General features: G+C 38.3%; 1 protein-coding gene across 2 annotated transcripts in view; it reads left to right on the top strand.

Moving 5' to 3' along the window:
• The first annotated feature begins 6,288 nt into the window (after window positions 1-6,288).
• mgat4c (mgat4 family member C) overlaps window positions 6,289-15,803 on the top strand; it is a 109,744-nt gene continuing 100,229 nt past the window's right edge. For both annotated transcript variants that reach the window (XM_006782339.3, XM_035915383.2), the window contains exon 1: window positions 6,289-6,772. The gene's annotated coding sequence lies outside the window, so the exon portion shown is untranslated. The remainder of the gene's footprint in view (window positions 6,773-15,803) is intronic.

The raw sequence follows: 15,803 nt of genomic DNA, 5'->3' as shown, positions 1-15,803 counted from the left end.
CCGGAGCAAGTTAATGTGAATCTACATTATTTATCCCTGAGCTGAATGAAGAGTCCTAGCTTCCCCAATTCACTGGAATATTACTTGTCCCAAAGTGTCAACACAAGCTCGGTTGTCGACATAATTACATCACATTATTAAATAGCCTAGCGTCATGCCTCATTCAGTTTTTGCATTTCTGCTTGTCTTTCTCTCATTTTATTATACCTCATACTTTAATATTTCTTTAGTATCCAAGAGGCAGTTACTGATACTTGTCTGAAAATGTCCCTATCCGCAGCCTAAAGGTTTAACATTTATTTACATCACCTTCCAAATGAACAATTACTGGTGAAGGTAAAATTTGCCAAGCATGGTGGGTGGTGATTGTATGCCACACCAGTAATCAAAGGTAAAAATATTCTCAGATTAAAGCAAGCTCTTGCACAGTCCTCGTTGTGTCGATGTGCTGTCAGCTCAGCATGATGATAAATGTTTACGGCACTACATTAAGAGGAAATTACCTCTTTTTGCTAGAGGCCAGATCATTCATTCACAGGCGTAGCATGCCCATCGTCAGCCCTGTCGTAAATTAGTTTGCACCTTTCAGTAGGAAGAAAGGTGGGGAGGATTAGGAAGATCAATCTTTCAGACGGGCAGTTAAAATCATTATTTGGCTTCCTGCAGGACACAGGTTGCGCTAAGGAGTGACAAATTGTACCACACTGTCATAAACATCCCTATTCATGGCAACCCTGGGGTACGGTCGCTTTGTGTTCCTCTGTATGGAGATGACCAAAATAACATAGGGGAAGAGAGGAGACTGAGTTAGTGAGGTTATTAAGGCTCCTGGACCTCCACAGTTATTCATAAGGAGAGAACATAACAAGCCCACTGTGGCTTTTCTAGCCAAAGATTTACAGTGTATTTTAAAAAATCCAGCCATATCTCCACAGAATCTATTTTGACTCCATCTCCTCTGTCAAGGTTGGGAATAGAGTTGAATGAAAGTCTTCCTCAGGCATTGCTTTGTGCATCATCTGTCTAAAATTAATCACAATTAGTTTGTTTTAAAGATGTTAAAAAAAGTCTTCATCGCTCTGTGACTGACAACGGTTGCATTCACGTTTTCTTTTCTTTTTTTCTTTTTTTTAAGTAGAGATTTGGGTTTTTAATAATATAGATCTAAACACTTTCCACACTGATACAATTCAGACCCACAGCAATCACTGCTCGGCCACATCATCTGTTTGCTAATCCAGTTAATCTTTTCATTGGCAACTGTTCTCGGAATGATGCTTTCCCTGTTATTTTAGGAGAACGATTAAGCATTGTGGAATTAACAATGGCTTAACCTCTTCACAAGATTCCTTTACATCCCGCCTACAGAAGGCTTGGGAAAGTTTTCAATGGGGAGCTCTCCTGCTCTTGCTTCCTGCAGTGAAAACAATGTGAACCAAGATGTTCGAACCAATTACCAAATATAATTCACTGCACAAATGATACTGGGAGAAAAGGGCCTTTCGTCCTCTATTGTGAAATCTTGAATTCTTGTTAAGCGTTTGTTTGGCTGACGTGAATTATCTAGTGTTGTCCTTTCAGCACATAATACACCTCGTACTGTACATGCTCTGTGAGATATGAGGCACACGGTTCTTGTTAAATAAAAAAGCTTAATTATTGTTAATTAAGCTTTTTTAATTACAAGTAAGATCAATTTCCCTCTTTTGTAGCTCAGTAATGACTCATTCCAGGAAATCAATTGATATATTAAGAGGGCAACAGTAAAGTTACTGGAAGGACTTAAAAATAGACCAGATATTTTGCATACTTTGCACAAAGCACAAACCCATAAATTCAAATTAATGCATGGCGACTGGGCCAAACCTCTATGAAAGAATATATGGATCAAATTTAATATATTTGCTTTGTACTGTAGGTTACTGAAGTTTGCTGAAACATGCAGAGTATCTAGTGTCCTTTTTTCACGTGAATACAGCACAGGCCTATCATTACTGTAATTACTGCACTATGTCATCATGCTTTGTTTTTGGTGATAGCCACGCTGTTGAATGATGAGAATAATACTTTCTCATTTAAACAAGATGTTTATTGGATGAACCTTGTGTGAGGAGGAACTAGCAAGATGGTGTTATGTTTCAACCAGGCCCACAGCTTCATGTTTGAGATGGATTGCATCCCAAAGACTGTTCTTTGTCAGTCCATATATCAATAGATTGCTCAAGCGTACAGCTGAAAGCCTCTAAATGTTCATCTATATAAATGTTCTAAGGCAAACTGAGATCCATCCAGTCTTCGATCAGATCAGGCTGTGATCAATAATCTGCAGGCATTGTGAAATGATGTAAAATCATGTCAGATGAGGCCAGTTTGTGCAGCCTGCTTTCTGCTTCAAGTGATCTACTCATTTTTACCTCAGCACTTAATATAGTGTATGCATGTTTGTAATATTTTTGTATAACTCATTCTATCCACCCAGCTGTCTGTAGTAAAATATAATTTTTATTCTGTATAAGGATAAGATAAGAATTCATAGATGTTGTGTTAACAATATTTGTTTTTGTAAAAGTAGTCACGAAGCAGTAAAGGACGTATCGTGATGTAAGTCCATGAAACAGAAGTTAGTTCACATAAGAAATTTCTTTTGCATTGTCACCCTCCCTTAACCCCAACTAGTCGCAGCAGATGGCTGCCCCTCCCTGAGAATGGAAGTTTCTTTCCATTAAAAGGGACTTTTTCCTTCCCACTGTGTGCTCATAGGGGGTCTTCTGATTTCTCTGTATTATTGTAGGCTCTTAATTTTTCAATACAAAGCACCTTGAGCCAACTGTTGTTGTGATAGATAGATAGATTAAAACAATAAATGATGTTAACAAAAATTTTCTTCTCAGCCATGTATATATTATATTGGCATACATTGCAACCGCTTTGAAATGTAGTGTGATTTGTTTGTTTGTTTTGTTCTGTTTTTTTATAACACTTTATAGAGCTTTTTTAAAGCTTATAAGAACATAAGCTCTTCCTAGTGTTTTAAAAGAAACTAAAAAAAATCAGGTCACATCTATGTTGATAATCAAGTTATGAATGCAGGCGATAAAAGAATTTGAGTATTTTCTCCCTTTAAACTAAACTCTGACCTGGACATGGAAACAAGAAGTATCTGATTTCAGTGTCGAGAAAAGTATCAAATGTGTATGTAGTCCAGCTCTTTAAACCTCAAGAGAGCCAAACCAGATTCTCTTTCCCTGAGGTGCATAAAAACTTCTCTCTCTTCTTAGTTTTGTGCTGAAATAATCTCTGCTGAGAGCTGAGGGGCTGGAGAGGGCTTAGGATAAGTCAGAATGACAATTAGTGGAATGACACATCTTGACACATCAGACCTCCAAACACCCACTAATGAATCATAGGAGCATGTCCAGAAATAGCCCCTGCAACCCCCGCAAAAGAACAGCCGAACGCCTGTGTCAACTCCGTTTTGCATCCTAACCTGAAACGGTATCCTTAAGCCATTTGTACTTTACGAGGGAAAGCAATCCAACAAGTCATCTAATCTACATCTTCACACAGCTTTGTCCCTATCCTCTCATATATCAGGTATTTTAAGCAGAGGACCAGAGATTGATATTTTGGATTTGCTCAGTGAATTAATCAGAAAACAAAACAAAACACTTCTATCAATAATGGATCTCACAGCACTCTTAACCCTTAAGGACCCACAGTGACACTGGTGTCACTGCCTCTTTACACTTAGAGACTTGGTTATATATGATTCATTTGATATAAGACCCCCGTAATTTTCATGAAAGTAGAAATAGGTCTGGGCTCTTAAGGGTTAAAGTGGCATTAAAGCAAGTCGAACATCCTACTGATGCTTACAGAAAACTCAAACCTAAAACCCCAAATGCATTATATCTGACACACTCACCTACTTTTAAGCAATAAATTGCATAAAGATACCAGATCTAGCACAAATGATACAAATAAATCCAATTTTTTTTTTTTTTTTTTGCATTTGTCAGAAGGTTCAGGTAACACTCAGCTTTTCACATTTAGAGTTCTTTAGCAATTATTTCATGGTTCACACTTTTAAGGGCTAATATGTGGACATGCATGTTAAGAAGTCCTGCCTGTCAGTAGAATATTTCAACACTGCTGTCAGAAGTGAAATACAAGAAAATACAATATTCGGTGACACAAGATTATATGCGACTCATGAGATACCTTACCCGCATCATCTATCAGTAACCATTTAATTTGTTTCAAAATGGATTAATAATTCAAATGTTTCTGTGGTTCATTTGTTGTATACAGTGAAGCAGTTGTTGATGACCGCTGTTGGGGTTGATGTTAGTCCCTCTGCTGTGTTCGTTCCTCATTTATTATGTAAGAGGCTGCTGTAAAGGACCAGCAACAGGCTTGTGTGAATGCATAAAATACAAGGCAGATCCCCTGTGCCTCTGCCACACTGCAAGCATGCCCCTGTGTTAGAACTAAACATGGAAGGCTGTTTACATTATTCTAAGAACCTCCAAAACTGTGAGAGGGGAGGGCTATTTCACGTCAGTGTAAGAGTCTCTACCACATCTTTCTGCATTCTCCTCTGGTCTGTTTAGCTGCACAGACCTACAGCACCCTGTCTCTGGTTTAAAAGTACGAGTCTTTGGTGACTTTCCTGGTTAGGAGTCAGATAGTTACCATAAGAATATCAGTCAGTCACATATTATATGAACATATTATATTCTCATAATATGTGGGGGGATGAAATCATAACCACAGAGAAGGCAATTCTAATTTTTCTTGCTACCTTATTTTAATCGGAAAATGATGAATTTTACAAAAACAAAAAAAAAGAGAAGTGCTTGCATCAGTGAACTTTATTAAAAAATGTTTTTTAAAAATGTACCAAAATACACTGAAATGCATTTCTTGAGTAAAGACGTCCTATTTTCCACATTATATCTGCTGGAAAATGAATGAAAACTTTGCCAAAGCCCAAATGTTAAGAGATGTACTGTTATCAAGCTAAACTTCCCACCGTTTTTGTATCACTTGCAGCGCTGATGTGATTTAGGAATATAGTACTAAGTAACAGTGGCTGGTTTTCTTTGTGTACCACGAAATAAATATTTACATCAACAGTGATACATAACTAAATGCTATAATGAAGGCATTTTCATGCACATTTACACCCCAGTATTATTCAGGAGGCTCAGTATTTCCATTTGGGCCATGAAAACAGTGTTTCCCATCTGGTATAAGCTCCCTTCACAATTATGTGCTGGGAAAGGCTCAGGATATCCTAATGTTATTTTGCTGTCACACTAAGTTCTCTATCCATAATAATATCCAAAGTATTCAGCTCAATTATGTGTGCTGAGGTATTTGTGATTAGGATATGAATATGCATATAAACAGCTTAGCCCAAAAATGACCTCAAATGGAGCGTGAGCTGGTACCCAGCATTTTCTCTGAGTGACTGTGTTCTTTCGTGCAAAGTCATTTTCAGTGAAAATTTCCAATCAGCTTGACTTAATAAGCCCACCATGGATACTTGTGATTATAAACAGGCTAATATTTTCATGCTGCATATTTCTTTACTGATTAATGTCAGGGCTTTCACGCTGATATCAAAGTCACATTTTATGGATGATTAATTTTCTGCTTAGATATTGAGCAATTTATACATATAGTCAGAAGTCTGAAACTATACAGGCTCAAAACACAATCAAATTATTTTTCAATTTGACAGCTGTCATCATAAATCAGTTAAAGATGGTTTGAATCCCTTTTACCACTTATTAATGTATTGCGATTTCACTTATTGAATAGATAGATAGATAGATAGATAGATAGATAGATAGATAGATAGATAGATAGATAGATAGATAGATAGATAGATAGATAGATAGATAGATAGATAGATAGATAGATGATATGATTATATGGAAAATGGCAAAAGATAGTGCTTTCCAATCCAGGGCTCAGGGTCTTTTGGTTATTTCTGAGAGGTCACTATCAAATGAGATCTGAATTGATTTTTTTCACGTGAGCAATATGGCTCTAACTTTGGTTAACGATTTCTTTTCTAACCTGGCGCATTCTACAGCATGTAGAGGGTTTCTAAGCAAATTGCTGTTATTTGTTAAACTTCTCCCAGAGGAGGAGGGGGGTTGGACAAATGCTCATCTCTGTTGGATCAGAGATGGGATCTCCTAAAATGTTATCAGCGCCCCTGGACCCGAGAGTTATAGCCTGTGAGGTATGTCTCATAATCGGTGCATTTTGAATAGGACACATGCACTCTGTCTTGCGATAACGGCTGAATCCTGGAGCGTTCGTGCCACGCATGCACCGCTGGAGCGCACGAACCCAGTCGCACCGCCCTCCTGTCCGCCTGCTGCCGGGAGGAGCTGAGGAGAGAGCAGACCGGAGCGCAGCGGTACCTTAGGGATGTGGCAGCAATGTTTTATGCTTAGAAATAACCTTCGAAATTGGCAAAGTTTGTCTTTTACTAGAGCTAAAAGAGAATATCAAACTGTGTGAGAGAAAAAACAAATGTCTATCGGTCGTTAGAGAAATTTCTTACGGTGCCTGCCCGCCTCCCTGGGCTCTGTCGTAGGAGATTGCGAAGCGCATCGGAGCCGGTGTCCGCGCCAGTCTAACCATCAGAAGATAAGAAAGAGAAACAGAGAGAAAAACAAAGAGGTCGTGGCTCTGCAGAGCCCCCGCTGACACCTGCCTTCGGTCCACGGTAGAGTCTGCCGGTGTGGAGGTGAGTGCAGATGTCATGTTTGTGGGATGTTGGCTGGTTTGATATCCAGTTGAGGTGACGGATGCTGAAGGTAAGGCCACGTGGGTGCACTGATAACTGTACCAGCACGCTTGTTCTGGTTCTTATCAAGCTCTACACAGCATGTCACCGAGATGCGGACCAAATCATAACTTTTGCACATTACAGCCTCCCTCGCTGCACAGGCGTCACAGCATGTGGGGTTGCGTGTCTGATAACATCAAAAATGCAATAAGTCACACTCGGAGAGCGTGTGTGCAATTTCTATCCAGCCTAGCAACCAGGCAGCACCAGAGGGAAGGAGTTCACATCTTTAACTGTCTTAAAACACGCTGTGGGAGGCTTTTATTTTATTTTATTTTGTTAAATCTAAAGAAATCATTTCTCAAACCGCCACATAAACATCCGTGACATGCGATGTCATAGCTTCGGGCTGTGCCATATTTAAAAGATCATGGCTCAGGATTCGGTAATATTGATATTAGGTTAATAAACCATAGCCATCTATTGGAATATCAAGCACGTTTTAAATTGTTCAAAAAAAAAATGTAAAAATCTTCTACAAAAGGCTTGCTGTTATGAAGGTTTGGTATTTTTGTAAAAAAAAAAACAACAACAAAAAAACAAACAAACAAATTATTATTATAAATTAAATGTCTTTGGACTATTTTCTGACCAAACTAAGAAGTTTGGACAATTTCTTTTGTGTGTCTTCTTGTAAACTTCTGCACATTTTAAAGACTTAGTCATTGTGTAACTGTAGTATTCAGTAGGTTATATAATTACATTTTAATTGGCTGAAACTGTTCTACAAATCAAAACAGCATTTGCATCACCTGAATAATATAACTCAACAAAAGGAGCAATAAATATGAATATGAGTGTATTATTTCAAAGCATGAACAACTTTGTCCCATACTATGATATCCACAATAAGAAAAGCACAAGATGTGATTGCACTTCTGAAAGGCTGAGTTAAAACTCTAACAGTAAGGCTTCACCAAAGGCATGCATTGTCCTTAAAGTCATCAAAGAATTGCATCATCTGCCAGAGTTGCTCATGGCCTGCGGTGCGAATGACAGCTCCATGGCTCATCTGAAAGGCCTGTAGCAAAACAGCAGCTCATTACAAGAGCAGCGGCTCGGGCTTCCTCTGGCGGGAGGCTGCTGGCTCATTAGGGGTCACAGAGGGGCGAGTCTCCCACTATGAGCTGCAGCTTGTTACCACGGCACTTTGTGAAATCACTGGTATTTGGAATGAATTCATTTTTACAGAAAAACTGAAGAGACGCACAAAAACCAGTATAAAACTTGTCCTATAAATAGCTTTCAGTTTAAAGCTACAGTAAAAATGAACAAAACCCCAATGTGTGTACATGTGTATATATATATATATATATATATATATATATATATATATGTACATATATGATATATAGACACCTCTCTTCTAAATCCCTCCCATCAAACAAGCATGTCTAATGAATGTGAAAATAAAGCCGATGCAATTGGCTTCACAGAATGTTCAACGCAGTGTGCGACTATCTTTATTCCATTTGTATTCTTTATAATTCTTTATTTTACTCATCTGATCTGGTCTGAAAAGACCTGTAATTGGCCAGCCTGACACTACATTTTTCCTCAAGTCTGAAAGTAGAGCCCAAAGGAGGAGAGAGAGTCGACTTCTCTCTAAGGCCTCTTGAATAACATATTGCTTCTCCCAGCTTTAACAAGGCCTCTTTGGTCATGGAAGTAGGCTTTGAATTAGATATATGGAACAACAACAAAATAGTTAGAATACTTCATCACTTCATCATGACATTAAAAAGAAAAATAAATAAATGAAGAAATTATCCACTTACATACTGTAGGAGATGCTGCTTCTGATTGCCCCAGTCCTCAGTGTAAATATGTGAAGTAGGACATTTCTGATTATTCAGTGTATAATGTTGCAACTGTTATCAGCACGAAAAAAAAAACAAAACAAAAAAACCACTGTCAACCAGAAGGCTGCAGAAGAGACATGGCCAACTCCACAGAAGTCATCAAATAAAAATCACAGTGTACATACATTTACATAAGATGTCTGACTGGTCACTGACCCACTGTTCAAGCCTACTACATGTAGACTTCATGAACATAAACTTTACACTTTGGTACAGTAATACTAAGCAAATCTCACTTTTAAGTGTGAGCATGGAGTAGAAGTCTGGCTAGAACCAACAATGGAACTACACCCCCCCCACCCGCTCCACTCCTCCGTCTCCACCAGTTTAAAAAATTACTAGACTCCTAAAAAAAATGAGTCATGCTTTTACATTCATTTCTACTGTCCAAGCAATTTAAATAAAGTCATACTTCTTTAAAAGGATAGAGAAACTGTGTGCTCAGGCAGAACGTAAACCTAAAATGCTCTAATCCTTTCTGCTTTCTGAATGGAATTACATGCAGGCTTATTTCTGTTGCCTTGCCACAGTTAATACAGACGTTCTATGTAGTGAAGATGGAAGTGTCCATCCTAGTAAGACATTTACACTTGAATCCATTCTCAGCTGTTTTTTTTTCCAAACATTGTCAGTATAACTTCACTCTTACTGTAGCTTATTTGAGAATTTTCTAGAACTGGCAAGCGCAACTGAGAATGCTGTGAGGATATCCCTCCTATCGTTAGACTGTTTTCAGCTTCCAAAATAAAAGAAGCATTAATTAGATTTTTAAAAGAGTAACTTTATCCCTGTGTAAGATGCACTGAACTTTTAGCTGTCTGGAGACATTGAAAATTGCCACAGCATCCGCTCAGATAGTCTGGGCAGCCACTCACTTGATTTATCCGTGAAAGGTTAGACAAATGCCATAAATAATTGTTAGTCTGCCTCCTGACCATACTATTCCCCCTAGTGACTTACCATGTTGATTTTCTGAGGTGGCGCAGGTCATGAATTTCTGGGCAGCTCGAATCTATTGGACAGCCACTGAGCTTTGCTGTGACATGAAGGATGTGAGGCGTAAGCGTTGGAGTATGAAGGCTGCTTCAGTGATAGTGGGATCTTAGCTCTGGTATATGTTCAGTTGCTGTGAAGAAAAATCTTAATGTCAGTGCAATGACTGAATGACTGAGTTGCTGACTGGTTTCCTGGCTGGCTGAATGAGTGAAAAAATGGACTTTACTTACAGCATGCTTAACATCGATGCCAAGATTAGCACAGGAAGGAGATGAAACACTCCAGGCATGAATCCAGACTGTATATTCATACACTCAGAGATGCACTGATGTTGCTGTCAAGTGCTTAGCCGGTTCAGTGAGCATTGTGATGCAAAGCTTGAATATCATGTTTATTAAGAGAGGAGAGGAGGGGTCTCTGGCTGTGGGTATAATATTCAGCCCCATGTGCTCAGCATAATGTTTTCTTTGTTTTGTTTTTATATCAGAGTGTTTAATTGAATTCACCTTAAATGTTGGCAGCTGTTCCTGGAGTTAAATGCTAAATTGAAAAGGGAAGTTTTATTTTAAATTGTACAGGACTTAAATGTATTTAAGTTGCATGGCATAAAAAAGTCCCAAACAAATTAAAGCTATTTGAATCGAATCCACTTGTGGTTACATGTGTTAAAAAAATTTTTCCACCATAGCAGAAAGAGTCAGCTTTAATGTGACAGTACTGAGCTACAAAATAGTTCAAGCAAGAACAGCTTATTAAATCCATACCAGGAAAAATACTTATACCTATTAGCTGAATTAAGTCTTATGTTTGGAGATTGACCTGAAACTCAGTGAAGTGTTCTTTGCCTTTGTCCTGTTTACAACTATTTTCCTGCAGTTTTTCTCCTTGTGCTGCTCATTTATTATAATGTGACTTCTGGCCCAGTGGTGGCCAAGAAGAGTCATGCTCACAGTTTATTGCTGGATTTAGATGAATGAAGATAGACTATTCTTTTTATAGGGAAATTTAGGTATTTCTAAAACTAGGCCCATTTTCTGGCATTTTTCATGGTCTAATATATTACATGGACCAAAAAACCTTTGGAATTGGTTCTATATTGCGTGAGATCATTATGACCTCAAAGTCCTGTCAGTGTAATCCCATGGAACAGCTGTCCATGTCAAAGTAAAGGTACTTGTTTTTTGCAGTGACAGGCTCAGATTGTTGAGCCAAAACGTCAATATTATGGAAAGCATTACTACAGAGATCTGTCTAACATATTTCAGAAGTCAAGCTCATGTAGAAGTCTTGCTCTGAAATCTCACAGGAGGTGAGTTTTTGCAGGAAGACAACAAGACAACAAGCTAAATGTGTGTTAGAGAGTTGCAGAGAGCCAAAAGCTCTCTGCAAAGAGAAGTGGAAAGGTATATATATCTATATCTATCTATATATATAGATATAGATATATATACATATATATATGTGTGTGTGTGTGTGTGTATATGTGTGTGTGTGTGTGTGTGTGTATATGTGTATATGTGTGTGTGTGTGTGTGTGTGTGCGTGTATAGAGGGACTACAGTAAAGTCAAGTTAGAGTAAAAAACAAATTGCATGTGGCTACTCTTTTTCTAAATTGTGGCAAATATAGCAATCAATACTGGTTCAATATCCTATTAGCAATTTACAAACTTTGGCCCCAAAACAAGAAATACCAAAATTTTCTTTAAGGATTTATCTGTTGTGTTTCGAATATAGTCATCACCCAACAGTGCCTCTTTGTAATTCTGTTATACAGCCTATTGGGTTTGGCTTGTAGTACCATAATGTATAAAACATTTAATTCTAATGAAAACTGTGCATATTAAAAATCTGATGTAATGACTAACCATACTCTTATACTCATCAAATCAATAAAAATAACCTGGAGTGCATTGTCTCCCAATTATCATTTAACAGTATAAACCCAAGGCAACAGTTCGCCACAACAACACAGATTCCCATCCTAATGATAGTAGTGTTTACGTATGAACCCAAAACATGTAACCCTCACTGCTCATCACTGCCTTTGTTACCTGTTGAAGTTGTGGTTCTGGCTGCTGAACTGGGGTCAGCATTCACATAGCTTTATTATCACTTTGTGCTCTTGGCTAGCTTGGCTAATATGTTAGCATACTGTCTGTGCATATGCTTGCAAAGAGCTCAAGTTATGATTGCAGGACAATGCAGTTGCTTCCACCCTTAATGCTGTTTGCCCTTTATCATTGTGCTGTTGTGCTTTTGTGCAATAAAAGTAAAAGTAATGTCCATATTTCCACTCCTGAAAATCTGTAGACCACCCCACTATTACCCCCGTCCTGCACATGAAATGAAATCAGATGACTGAAGCAGAATGAAAAAGGCAACTTTGTTTGATGTTTTTTTGCTTTCTATGTATCCATCATGCAGGTAACTGAGAAGCTTTTCTAATGCAAGTAACAAATTGTAACTGTAGTGTAATTAGTAAATTTTGTACATTAACGCATTACATTACTGCTTTACTGAAAAATGTGATTACACCCAACGCTTGCTTTATAAAAGGATGTGAATACCAAGGAGTCTGGAAAGCGGCTTAAATAAAGATCTCAGTATGAAGCATTACACTGTGGGGAACATCATCTACAATTTTCAAACAACTGCTAGTTTGTTCAGAAGTGGAACCTCAGTCGTTTCAAGGGCAAACTATTCTGTAGGCACTCTGCTACTGTTATTGTTGTTAGGTTAGTCAGCAATTTCATGTACTTACTTTGTCACATGTCTCTAAATATTCATTTTTTTAAATGCATCAGTTCTGTTTAAAGTGTATGAAATTACTTTAGTGGTGTGTTTTATCCTAACAGTTAGAGAGCATTTTAGAGAGCAGAGCTGAGCTGTAATATACAATATATTAGAGTTGTAAGAGACTTCTTGCTATCTCTGATAAAGACTGTAGAGATGATAATGGGCACTAATGTATTGCTAGACAGCAGCACCGAAGTGCCGAAGAATCAAAGCAAGACAGTGAATTCCCTTATGAAATATGCATCAATGACAATGAAATAAGACCAAAGGCAAGCTGTGTTTGTTTGGAAAATAGGGTGGAGTGCTGGTTGAAATAGGTTGCATAACCATGCCATATTGCCATTCCTTTTTTGAAAAACTTCACACCAGCTGCTGATGAAGACACAAGCAGCTTTGATCAGCAAGAGTAGGTGCACTAACGTTGACAGTGCAGATGTGGACCTGAAGGCAACTGACGCTGCCTGTCTTCTTGATTTATTTGTTTATTTATCCTAAAATAGTTTTATTGCTATACATTTCTGTTTGGAAATTCAACCGAGGTAAATATTTTAAAGTTGAGTTTGATTGGTTAATTTTGTCCTAAGAAGTTTTGCTTTATTTCCCCACACTTAACAGTTAAAACTGTTAAAAGTGGTAAAAAGTATCGTGGGCCAGCTTGTTTTTTTAATATTCCGAGTGAATCATTTATATACAGATGCTGCCAGTTTATGCAGGTGTTATGCAAAACACATTCCAGGACACACTAAAGCTTTTATGAACTGCTTGTAGATTTTCTCCTAATAGAGTCACAAGGATTACCAAATAAATGACTGAAGAAGTGGCTGCATGTGCTGGTATTTTCAGTTAATAGGTCTGAGTGAGCTATTAAAAGCTGCTCACTAAAAGCTCAGATTGACAAAAGGAGCAAACTGCAAAACTCAGCATATGCACAAGGTGCCTTGGGAAGGAAATTCAAATAGCACAGTTGATGCACCTGCGATTGAAGCTGTTCGTTGCCATCACTAATTTATCAGTGTAATTTCAGGTAACACAGGTGTTCAGACAGTATGTGTATGTCTGAAGACTTCTGCTGGATTTGGTTCATAATGTGCTTCTGTAAATTTTCCTAAAATATTTTGACACATTTCTAACAGAATAATTTGAATAATACAGGTCGCTGGTTCGAGGCACAAATTCCTTTTTGGGGTTGTGTTAGGAAGGACATCTCAAACCCAAATTAAAACACGTGAAGTCACTCACTGTGGTGACCAGGGAGCAACCAAAAGGAGCTTTACAAATAAATACATTTAGTAGGTGATTGTTACACAGTTATATTTGACATCAAGTCTTTAGCAATGTAATTGACAATGACACCTGAAGCCGTTTGAATTTGATATATTTGATTTCTTTTCCCCATTTAATAGAACAATTAGCATTGTAACACTAGTTCATTACTAAGTAACAACATTTAATAACATCAGTCACTATGTACCACTGTGCACTACTTTCACTGTCCAACAAACAAAATATTTTCAGTCCTTAAAGGGTAAATTTTAAGGGATTAAAGAGCTGGCCTCTACATCCCTGTTCAGTGAGATTACATTGCTGGATTTAAATAAATATCCAACTGTGATGACGCTGGTTGGAAAACTTGATGTTTTGAAGATTACCCTTAGTATTTTGGGCCTAAACCAAAATAGAAAATGTGTTTAAACATGCCCAGCACCAGGGGAGTGGTTTACATGTCATATTCTTTACACAGCAATTTAAAACAAAAAAGAAGTGCATGTAATGGTTGGAAGGATGCTTGAATGACTTGAACACATCAAACCTTAAGAACAAACCAAATCAATAACTTCTGTTATTTTTTATCTGAGGATTACATTAAAAATCACTGATTTACCTTTTATTATTATGCCTAATGACTGATATATGAACAATATATTGTTTTTGTGGAAAGAAGATTTGATGAAGAAATCATAAATGGACACATTTCCTTTACGTAAGAGCTGTTCTACCAATCACACTGTTATTTAACTGCTTACTTGTCTCTTTTTTGAAAAATATGATTTCCCTGTTTGAGCCAGTTACAGGCCACACATACCTCCAGACCTCTTGATGCTGACAGATTTGTTCAGTTGCCAAAAGACTGATAAATGCGGGAGATTACTCGATAGCCTTTCATTTATGCCGTGTATATCTCCAGATACGCACACACATACACAGTGTCAACAGGGTGTCTCTAAGAAAACCTAATATTGCTCCTTCTGCAAGCTTCGCTACTTTAGGTACACATCTGCCGTCACCCTTTAAATTGAGCTCATGAATTATGGATGTCTGTCCCGCTGCTTCAACCCCTAAACTGTAATTAGTTTTGCCCAACACTTCTCATCATGACACACTTTGTGAGCTGCAAAAACAGAGAGGGGGCAGGGTTGAGGGGGTGTGAATACATTGTTCCTTTAAGACAGCAAAACAGGAGACCGGAGGAGAATAAAGTGGAATGAACCAATAAGAAGCCATGGTTTGCAGAAGCTGTTAGTGACACCTTGACGAGGAGAGTAAGGCTTTGAGGGATAAAGAGGAAGGTGTGGTGGGACTTTTGGAGTGTGGGTGGGGGCTCTTGAGCTAGTCAGGAGACAGACTGGAGGGGGAGTGGAACAGAATAATGAAAAAAAGAATGTCCACGTGCAGAAGTGAGAACACAAAATTATTGCCAGGCTACTCACTGCCATTACAATGAGTGTTTATCCCACTTTTCTGAACGCCAATTATCTGTTCCCGCATGAATCATGGAGATCATTTAGACTGGTGGCGTGCGCAGAGCACCAGCAGAGCTCCCTCACGATACAAACACGGTAGGAATGACTGAGTGCAGAGGTGCAGTTACATGGTTTAGGCAGGTGAGTGTGTGCTGATTATTTTCATGATGGTGCTGCTGCGAATGAGCGACGTGGTTCGATTCGCTGCATGCTGCTCCATATGTATGTTATTCCCAGTCTGGTTGTCTTAACAGAGGAATATCCGAGTGCTCTCTGGCTGTGTGTCTCTCTATCTCACACTGTGCCTCTGCTCCCTTTCAAATTAAAATCCCTGATGTCCCTGTGGTGTTCAATATTCTGCTCCTCCACTCTGTAATTTCCTTTTGTTTTTTCCTGTTTTGCCACTGACATTGCCAAGATGTCATTATGTCTGATCCAGACGTAATAAGTCATCTGAGACATATGGTGCTTTCCATGCTGCAACAGTTAACCTGCATGGTCGTGCTGCGCTGTGCAGTGTTTGATGACCCAAG

The sequence above is a fragment of the Neolamprologus brichardi genome, chromosome 7 (assembly GCF_056152115.1).
Source record: "Neolamprologus brichardi isolate AB-2024 chromosome 7, ASM5615211v1, whole genome shotgun sequence".
In the NCBI taxonomy this organism is placed as follows: domain Eukaryota; kingdom Metazoa; phylum Chordata; class Actinopteri; order Cichliformes; family Cichlidae; genus Neolamprologus; species Neolamprologus brichardi.
This window is presented reverse-complemented; position numbering and strand designations above follow the sequence as displayed.